Source organism: Lytechinus pictus, chromosome 5 (assembly GCF_037042905.1).
Source record: "Lytechinus pictus isolate F3 Inbred chromosome 5, Lp3.0, whole genome shotgun sequence".
Lineage (NCBI taxonomy): Eukaryota > Metazoa > Echinodermata > Echinoidea > Temnopleuroida > Toxopneustidae > Lytechinus > Lytechinus pictus.
Genome location: NC_087249.1, coordinates 23,101,658 through 23,110,733, shown reverse-complemented (window position 1 = coordinate 23,110,733; position 9,076 = coordinate 23,101,658). Strand labels below are relative to the sequence as shown.

The 9,076-nt window shown below is 34.3% G+C and overlaps 1 long non-coding RNA gene across 1 annotated transcript; it reads left to right on the top strand.

Moving 5' to 3' along the window:
* The first annotated feature begins 2,019 nt into the window (after positions 1–2,019).
* LOC135154263 (uncharacterized) lies at positions 2,020–6,494 on the top strand. The gene is made up of 3 exons (XR_010293698.1): positions 2,020–2,116; positions 5,086–5,226; positions 6,195–6,494. It is a non-coding gene; the product is annotated as an uncharacterized LOC135154263 (long non-coding RNA).
* Positions 6,495–9,076: the final 2,582 nt, after the last annotated feature.

Genomic DNA, 9,076 nt, shown 5'->3' with positions numbered 1-9,076 from the left:
AAATGCCCATGGTATAAAAACAATCCATATTACCCAATTCCTTGACAAAAACATATTTCCAAAAAATACAAAAAGAAAGACATGAACTGATCGAGTCATGGATATTGCCAAATCTTTTTTTTCCCCCAGCAACGACACAAACACAGCATTGCAAAAATTAGGTGTTCCCCACTCTGCAAATATCTAATTCTTTTCAATCATTGGTCAGAGAATTGGTTATTGCATGACAATTCACAGTGATGGATTCATCATTTGAATACTTCTGGGGAATCGTAATCAAAACATCAAAATTAGATAATGATTTCAACTGCCATCCAGTATAAAGTATATACATGTAGTTGAGAATGATATCAATACCACAGTGGACTTGAATCAATCATAACTCTTTCGTAAGATGGGGTCCTATGGAATAATTTGGATGCAAGTAAATGTTTGAGTGGTTAAAGAAAGTACCAAATGCATGGCCCATTTGCACACCGTCCTTGTCTTTGAAATCTATGATAAAAGTTGTTTGTAGCCCACGGTGAAATCTATGCTGTAGGTCCACTCTGCATTAGTCCTAACAACTAACCCACATCCTAAAATCGAAATCCATCTCACTTTGCACTCTTCTCCTGAATCCTCTCTCTTCCTCTCATGTGGAATATTGTCCATTCTAATGTATAGATTCAAGACGGGTCCTATGGCCTCATATAATATATGCCTTTATTGATTTTAAATTCAATTACCTACAGACAAGTGAAATGGGTCCTTAGGCGTTCAATATTCCAGATACATACGTTACAGCTTGGAAGACGCGCATAAACCACATTGGGAAAGATTAGCAAAGCCAGGGTGGGTGGGGGGCTAAATGGAGGGGGTGGAATTTCAGACATATCCCTCGATAGTGAGAATGGATACATGCTGGATGTCAGAAGTATAAAGCGAGATGGGAGAAATGCAATTTCTATGGGATAAACAATATGTGTTCATCTGTATATGCTATCTGGCCATGAAATTACTTAAAAATTCAATTTCTACAAGATCAATTCTCCTAGGAAACCCTTCAAATTGTCAGATAATGTAAGTTTTGATAAATAAAGTTAATAATCAACTTTTATGATAGTGGGCAACAAAGTGAAGACAAGACAACTAACATTTTCTTTACATTTCATGCATTACTTTTATTTCTACTAATATTTTTTATTTGTACTAATATCATGCATTACTAAAAACAATGATAGTATATCCACGGCTAAGTATATCCATATTTAAAACTGACAAAAACAAAGTGTAATGGTTTCTTCCACCGATCCTGCAATCTGCTTGAACTATGAAAAATACCACAAACATCAGTACACTCTACATTCTTAAACCTCGTCATTCTCTAGATACATAAGGTTCGTTTGGAGGAAAAACAAGAAAACCTACATCTCGACAGAACAAACAAGAATCATAAAATGCTTCCCGACAGCCGCCAACCCCTGAACAAGTCTCTAGATTCTGTTCTTTCCCTGATCACAAAGATTATCCAAACAAACCCCTGACAAATGATGGGCTTTATAGATGAAGGTATAACAAGGAAGATACACTGCCTTGCCATCATCAATTTGTAACTAAAAATACGACCCATGATAAAGTAAGGCAGAGGTTGAATGCAAATGTTGACTCTTTATAGCCAATATTAAGTTTTAGAAGATTTTTGCCATTACTTGCATTGTGTATGCAATGAAATTTGAAATGAGTATATCTAGCTAGGACTAAGTATTTATATTGGGGGATTTTTCTGCGTTTATTTTTGCAGTTTTATTGAAGAGTGTATCATAACACTAAGAATGCCATTTGAAAGATGATATCAGGGCCCTGTTGCATAAAAATTTATGTAATAATGACATAAATTTTGATCATGACATAAAATCATGCATAGCTTATGCCGTTGACATAAATTTCGTTGCATAAAAATATTTATGTATTGTTTTAGCTTATGACGTGAATTAATCATCATTACATAAACTGAATAGTCACGAACGAGCCTGTTGACATAAACTTGGCAAAAGGTGTCATTTTTCAGCTGCAGCAAGTCCTTGCGAAAAAGGGTCTTCGGCTTCCCATTTTGACGGGAAAGAGGCATATTTTGGTATGTATCAAATTTTCATTGTTATATATCATAGATAATAAATATATCTCACGTTCTGACCCAAGTTCAAAGTTTTGAAGTATGAAGTGATCTTTTAAAGGAAATATTATCGCCGTCAACTTATGCAATGATTGCTTGGAATATACTCCGGTGCTTTTAGCAGTACAACGCCGGTAGTGCTAGCCGGAGGTTCCGGCGTCTGACACAGACACATAATGCATGGAATCCACACCGTCAGAAAACAGTTTTAATCTTCACGACATTGGACATTGATTTTTAAGGTTCCGGTGTCGGATGAACATGAATAATGCTTGGAATGAACACCGACAGAAAACAATTTTATTAATCTTCACGACATTGGACATTGATTTTAAGGTTTTTTTTAGAGCACCCCGGGCCCCCCCTTCTGGAAAATTCTTAAGTTAACATTAATCTAAAAGTCAGTGTAGTGTTTCTAGTTCTAGAGTCTAAATTCTAACGTTAACAAGTTGGATCTAGCTAGGCCTAGATAAGACTAGACTTGTCACTAGACCCTCTACTAGTTGGGGCCTGGCCTAGAGTCTATTCAGCTCTGTCTCTCGGTCACTGACCGTCAGAGCCAGGCCCTAGACTAGAGCTAGAGTCACTTCCTAGGCTAGGGCCTGGCCCTAAAGTTAACTAGTCTAAGTTAGGGCCTAGCCCAGGCCTAATAATTAAGTTAGGTTATGATATGAGCATATGTTAGGAAAAAATTAGGATAGAGTCTAGGCATGGCCTACCTCAAGCGCCGGTTTGTATAGGCTCCACTACACTTCACTACCGCTACGATCCACTCGGATAGGTGGAGCAGGGGGTAGCGGCTAGCGGTAGTGAAGTGTTGGAGCCTATACTAGTCTCGTCTGAGGTAGGCAGGGCCAGGCCCAAGCTATACTAGATTGGCCCCTTTTAAGTTCTAGTCTAGATTTACAGTAGTCAGTAGATCTATTCTGATCTAGTTTTCTATCTAGGGTCTAAGTTAGACTTAGACTAGACCTCCCAGTCCCAGGTCTAAAACTAGATCTAAGAAATTCTAACTAAGTTAAATTTGTCTTGGTTAGCTGAGCTGGCCCTACCATTGTATTACTAATACTACTTTACTAGATCTAGGCCTACCCTGGTTTGGGCCTTGGTCCTGGCCAGGGAATGAGGTAGTGCAGCCCTGCCCCTGGACTGGGTCTGGCTTGGGCCCCTCCATTCATGCTATTATTATAGATCAAAATCGAGACCTAATTCGGGACCTAATCTAGTAGTAGTACTTTCAATAGCAATACAAGAGATGTAGAATAGATCTAGCTCAGGCAGAACGAGCGAGCTTGTATTTTGTAATTTATTTGTCTATTTTAGGGACCAAAATTGAAACTGTCTTTACATTTTTTAATCTATTTATTTATTTTCTTTTTTTTGGGGGGGTCCCTCTCCATTAAGAAAACAAAAACCCGAAGTGATTGGTGTGTAATAAAGGCGATAAAATCATTTAGAAAATCCTGGGTCACCCTCTGTGTTAACAAAGACTAGAGACTACTGAACAAAAAGGGAAAGAAGGGGGGAAATAGAAAAAAAAAGAATTACACACTAAACTAATTAAGTTTAACACTGAACTGAAAAGACATGTAACTTCACGAAAAAATTGTCTGATGAGACTGATGACTACATTGTATGTTAATATCTAATATAGATATTAAAGTACATCTTTGATGGATATTTTAGACTCTTCCAATTTATTAACAAAATCAATAAGTTGAACATGCAGTCAACAAAAAATGGATCTATGTATCCTTTGTGTTTTCTGATTTGAATATATTCTCTGAGAGCTGGTCGCTGCCCTGTAGACAAGCTATCTGTTTGATAAGTTTAATATACTTGTGAGGATAAAGCGCACATTTTAGTTCTTTGATTTGTTTTACAGGTTAAAAACCTTATCAAATGCCTTTTCTATTAATTTCCAAACCAGTGCACAAATAATATGCTTGGAGAAAAGGCATTTCCATTACCCGGTACCGGTAACTACAGGATTTGGTTTCTGATCTGTGGATAAAAATAACCGTGATAATTGAAATTCTCTTGGTGATTGTTATCAAGAATTTCTCATACTATATTTTGTTCCTTTTACCTATTTATTGTAAAGAGGATTTTTTAAGATCAATTATTAAAGGGGTGCTTCTAAAAAAAAAAACCTTGGCAATTTGAAGTAAAGAAAATCCCTAATTTTTGTATAAATAATAGAATTATAGGGCCTACATTTTCTTATTTATCAAAACCTATATTTATTAGAAGAATTCATATATTGCGTGTGTTAATCATTTTTCTAATATGTTTTTCTAACATTAAAAAAAAAATGTGAAGCCTAAATGAAACACTTGTACTCTCCTTGTAATATTGCACCCTAAGTGATAAAAGGTGCAAAATTGACCTTTTTCTTATTGTTCGCACCCAGAAATGTTTGTTTAAACTATAAGAGGGGCAACATTTTACGTTTTAAGGTGCATAATACTTAAACATTAAAAAATTTTAAATTTTTAAAACCGTTATTACATGGTTCAAATCTGTGCCCTATATGGTGCTTAACATAGCTTATGCTACACCCATAAAAGTGCATACATGAGCATAATTGCTCTAATTAGCACCCCTTATTGTATCAACCCCTAAGGTTCAAATTTGAACCCCGATTTTTAGTGTGTTCATCAAACAATTTCAAGGTTGAATGACTAGACCTTATTTGCCTTTGATGTGTATTTACAATGCACTCATGGATATAATTCATTTTTACACAGTTCTGATAATAGCCAGTAAAAACTGTACCAACACCCCTGTCAAATATATTTAACAAAATCTGTAATGATAAAACTATTTTTTTTTAAAGAAGGGACTTCAGTTGTTGTTTATACAAATTGCAAATATGAATTCATTCTCTTCTGTTACTATGAAAAATTTGGTATTCACTTTTCTAACAGGTGAACCACACAAATGGTGAGAAGAGGTAGAAAGAGAGAGGGGACAGCAACTGAAAGGAGATGGAAGTCCAGACACTCTGCCACTGTGTGCCATTGAACAAGAAATCTCTCTTTGGATTAGGGGGTCAAGCTAGTATGAAGGTAAGTTTTTATATAAAGTTGGGTTTATTGAACATTCTACTTGTAAATACAAGTATACTGTTTGGAAATATTTATTTTTTATTCATTTTTACTCTGAAGAGTTTTGTAAATGTGATGTACTGTTATATCAATTTTCAAATATGAATCTCTTTTTACAATCATCCACATCTTGTAATAAATTCATCTTAAATTTACTCACAAAAATGGATATCAATCTCGTGAATTTTTATAGAAAGTCAAGTTTCAATTGAGAACTGAGCCCTCTTAATATTTAAATCAATGACAATATAATTATGGAATGCATTCTCAAAAATATGTAAGAGCAAGAACAATGTAACTCTTCAAAATGAAAACAAAATCTAGGTAGACTATTGGATCCATACTATTGTAACAATTATTTTCCACTTTACTTTTGCAAGAGATTCAGATTCAGTTGATTTATATTTTTTTATTAGATTCTCAACAGAGACAAACAATTTGAGCTTATAAGCTTAAGCACAATATAAGTGCATTCAAGAATAAGATAGTGGTAGTAGTAGAAAGGACAGGTGGGAAGTTGGTAACTTAAACATGACCTTGACCTCAATTTTGTGTTCTTGTATTTTCCCCCCCATTCCTTGTTCTTCCCCTCTTTTGAAGTTCTCTTATATACTTCCCCCATTACTAGAGGTGAGTCGCCTACCCTGCACCCTTGCCCTCCTTCAGTAACACCACACATGAACATTTTCTCCAATGATTTGATTGAAATGAAAATATTCTGACTACAATATAAGCGTATCAAATGTAATATTCGGAGACTATTAACCCATTTTTTATTTCACATTATTTTTTTATTTTTTTATTTAAACCTGTGATTGCAATCTCAAAAGGCTCTTTCATAATCTTTCAGAGACATGTACATGTATGTGAACGCTGTTATTATCAAGTTGAGTTGCTAAAGTTGTTTGCATTGATTCTTCTTATTTCAGATTGTTCAAGAGTCAAGACTATTGAAGACATGACGTCATGGACCTGGTTGCACCTGGCAAGGGAACTATATGACTTCACTGAAGTATTCACAAAACCCTTAGTAAAATTAACATTAGTACTAATTTTCATTTTTCAAAGATAATCATTATATTGACATTGTGGATATCTTTTTATGATTGTTATCATAAAATTATTATAGTGTTAATGATGATAGGTCATAATAATAGAAATGAAAAATAAGTAGAAAAGAAGACGACAAAGAAGAGGGAGGAAAAGAAGAAGATGATGAAGAAGAAAAAGAAGAGGAGGGTGGAAGAGGAGAAAAAAATTGCATCACTGCGAGTTCATTCATGATAACAGAAATCATTGGAAATCATGGAAATATTTATTAAAGTTCAAGTACACCCCAGAAATTTTTTTTATTTGAATAAATAGAGTATGAGTATGAATAGTAATATTGAATGGCTGCTGACTTTTTACTTTATCTACTTCTCCATTTATTGTGTAAATGTAGATTAAAGGCCAAGTCTACCCCAGAGAAATGTTGATTTCAATAAATAGAGAAAAATCAAACTAACATAACGCTGAAAATTTCATCAAAATCGGATGTAAAATAAGAAAGTAATGACATTTTAAAGTTTCACTTATTTTTCACAAAATAGTGATATGCACAACCCAGTGACATGCAAATGAGAGAGTCGATGATGTCCCTCACTCACTATTTCTTTTTTTATTGTTTGAATTATACAATATTTCATTTTTTACAAATTTGACAATAAGGACCAACTTCACTGAACCATATAGTATTAAACAATACTAATTCCACATGTTGAGAGAGGAATCAATGGTTGTTCACTTGACAATGAAGAGAAAATTAGAATATTTCATACAATAAAATACAAAATAAAAAGTGACTGGATGACGTCATCAGTCTCATTTGCATACCGACCAGGATGTGCATATAACTGTTTTGTGAAATTAAGCAAAACTTCGAAATGCCATAACTTTCTTATTTTACATCCGATTTTGATGAAATTTTCAGTGTTATGCTTGTTGGATTAATCTCTTTTTATTTGATCCAACTTTTTGTTGGGGTGGACTTGTCCTTTAAGCATAAAAATGTGATATAGTTATTCTTGTTTTTTAAGATGTATTATTGTGCCATGTTTGTAGTTGTACACTTGATTGAGGTATTCTATTAATTTAGGATATGAATAATATATTTTATTTGAATCCACATACCTCTTTTAATCATGTTTATACAGTCATGAGTAGGGGACATGGGACAGGTGACAAGATTATATTGTTTTACAAATTTTAGTGTGCATTTATTTCAAAAGTAATAAATTTACATAAAATGTCATTCCTTTTGCTTCATCTCTTTGTTTAATTGCTTTCATTGAATCGGGAGGGGTGGGGTGTGGTCAAAATATGATTTGCCCCTCAGAACACACTTGTTTCCCTACTAAAGATATAGTAATTAATATTTGTAGAAAATTGTAGGATTATTTTTATGAACGCTAAATATTGTCCCATGAATTGTCAAATTGGGAAAATAGTTGATTAAAAATGAACATTTGAAGTAGCAATGGCGAGAAATGAAAAGGAAATTTCATATAAAAATGAGAAAGATCCAGAGATTCTAAGATTCCAATGTATAAGGAATGATGAGAGAGAGGGGGAGTCATTTTCAAACAGAGATATAGAGAGATGTATAGAGAATTGGAAAGATAAATTTCGTGAATGATAGTGGGCCAATCTCGGAGGGAGGAAGATAATAAAAGGGACGAGGATAAAGCAGTTTTTTTTTTTTTTGGGGGGGGGTTTCATTTGATGAGAGAGAGATAGAAAGAAAATGGCCAGGTGCTCAAAGATGTAAAAATATAAATGATGGGTGACAGAGGTATGGATCAAGGGATAAAGATGCATGAATGTGTCCCAATTTAGGCACAAAGCTGTGATGAGTAGTGGCCCCTCGTGTGCACTCCTTGTATTTGGGCAATAAGTGGGATTTTTTTTAGTGGACACCCACTCCACCCGCCCCATCTCCAATTGCAAGTTTTGGGCAAGGAAAACACCGCGTCTCTTTGTCCTAGCTATAAAAAAACCAAGCCATCTGATTAGACCTTTGTTCGGAATTGAACATTTTTATTTCGGCCTATTTATTTGTTTATTTTCTCTGTCAATTATTTTCTTGACGAAATTGCCCCGTTGTGCTTCCAAATTTGTAACCCGCCCCAACTGCACAGGCAAGAGGGTTCCATGACACGCTTATAAAATACACAATTGAAATTATAAAGAAATGAAATAATTAACAAATCATTACAGGGATTATGCATGGTTGTCAATCGGTGTTCATGGTTTGGGGATGACTGACACAAAATTGTTCTCTGTGAAGAATTTTTTTTTTAGTTTAAAGGGGTGGCTTTAGGGACTCATATTTTTATGGGGTAGACATGGTGTAAAGGGCAAAATTTATAAAAACTGCGAGCGAGCAAACATTTTGAATTTTTTATACAAAGTATAATTTTGTGATTGATGTTGATATGGTATTTTATAACATATATCATATTTCACTCTTTCTTTTCCTTTCTTTTTTTCAGACCGAATTTTTCATGATAATGATACCTTTCTTTTTCCAACAAGACTACTATGAGTACTAGATTAATGATGCAGGCGCGAATTAAGCTCGAGCTGAGATTTTAGAAAAGAATGGGATGACCTCTTATATATCCATTTTGATGACTTTTTGATATTTCCCTTTTCTTTCCTCTTTTAAATTACAATTCGCATTTATTTTGTATGTTCTCTAGGCCTAGTGCCTATTTTAGACCATGAACCTGAATAAAGAAAATTAACAAAAATGAGGCGATATTAAAAA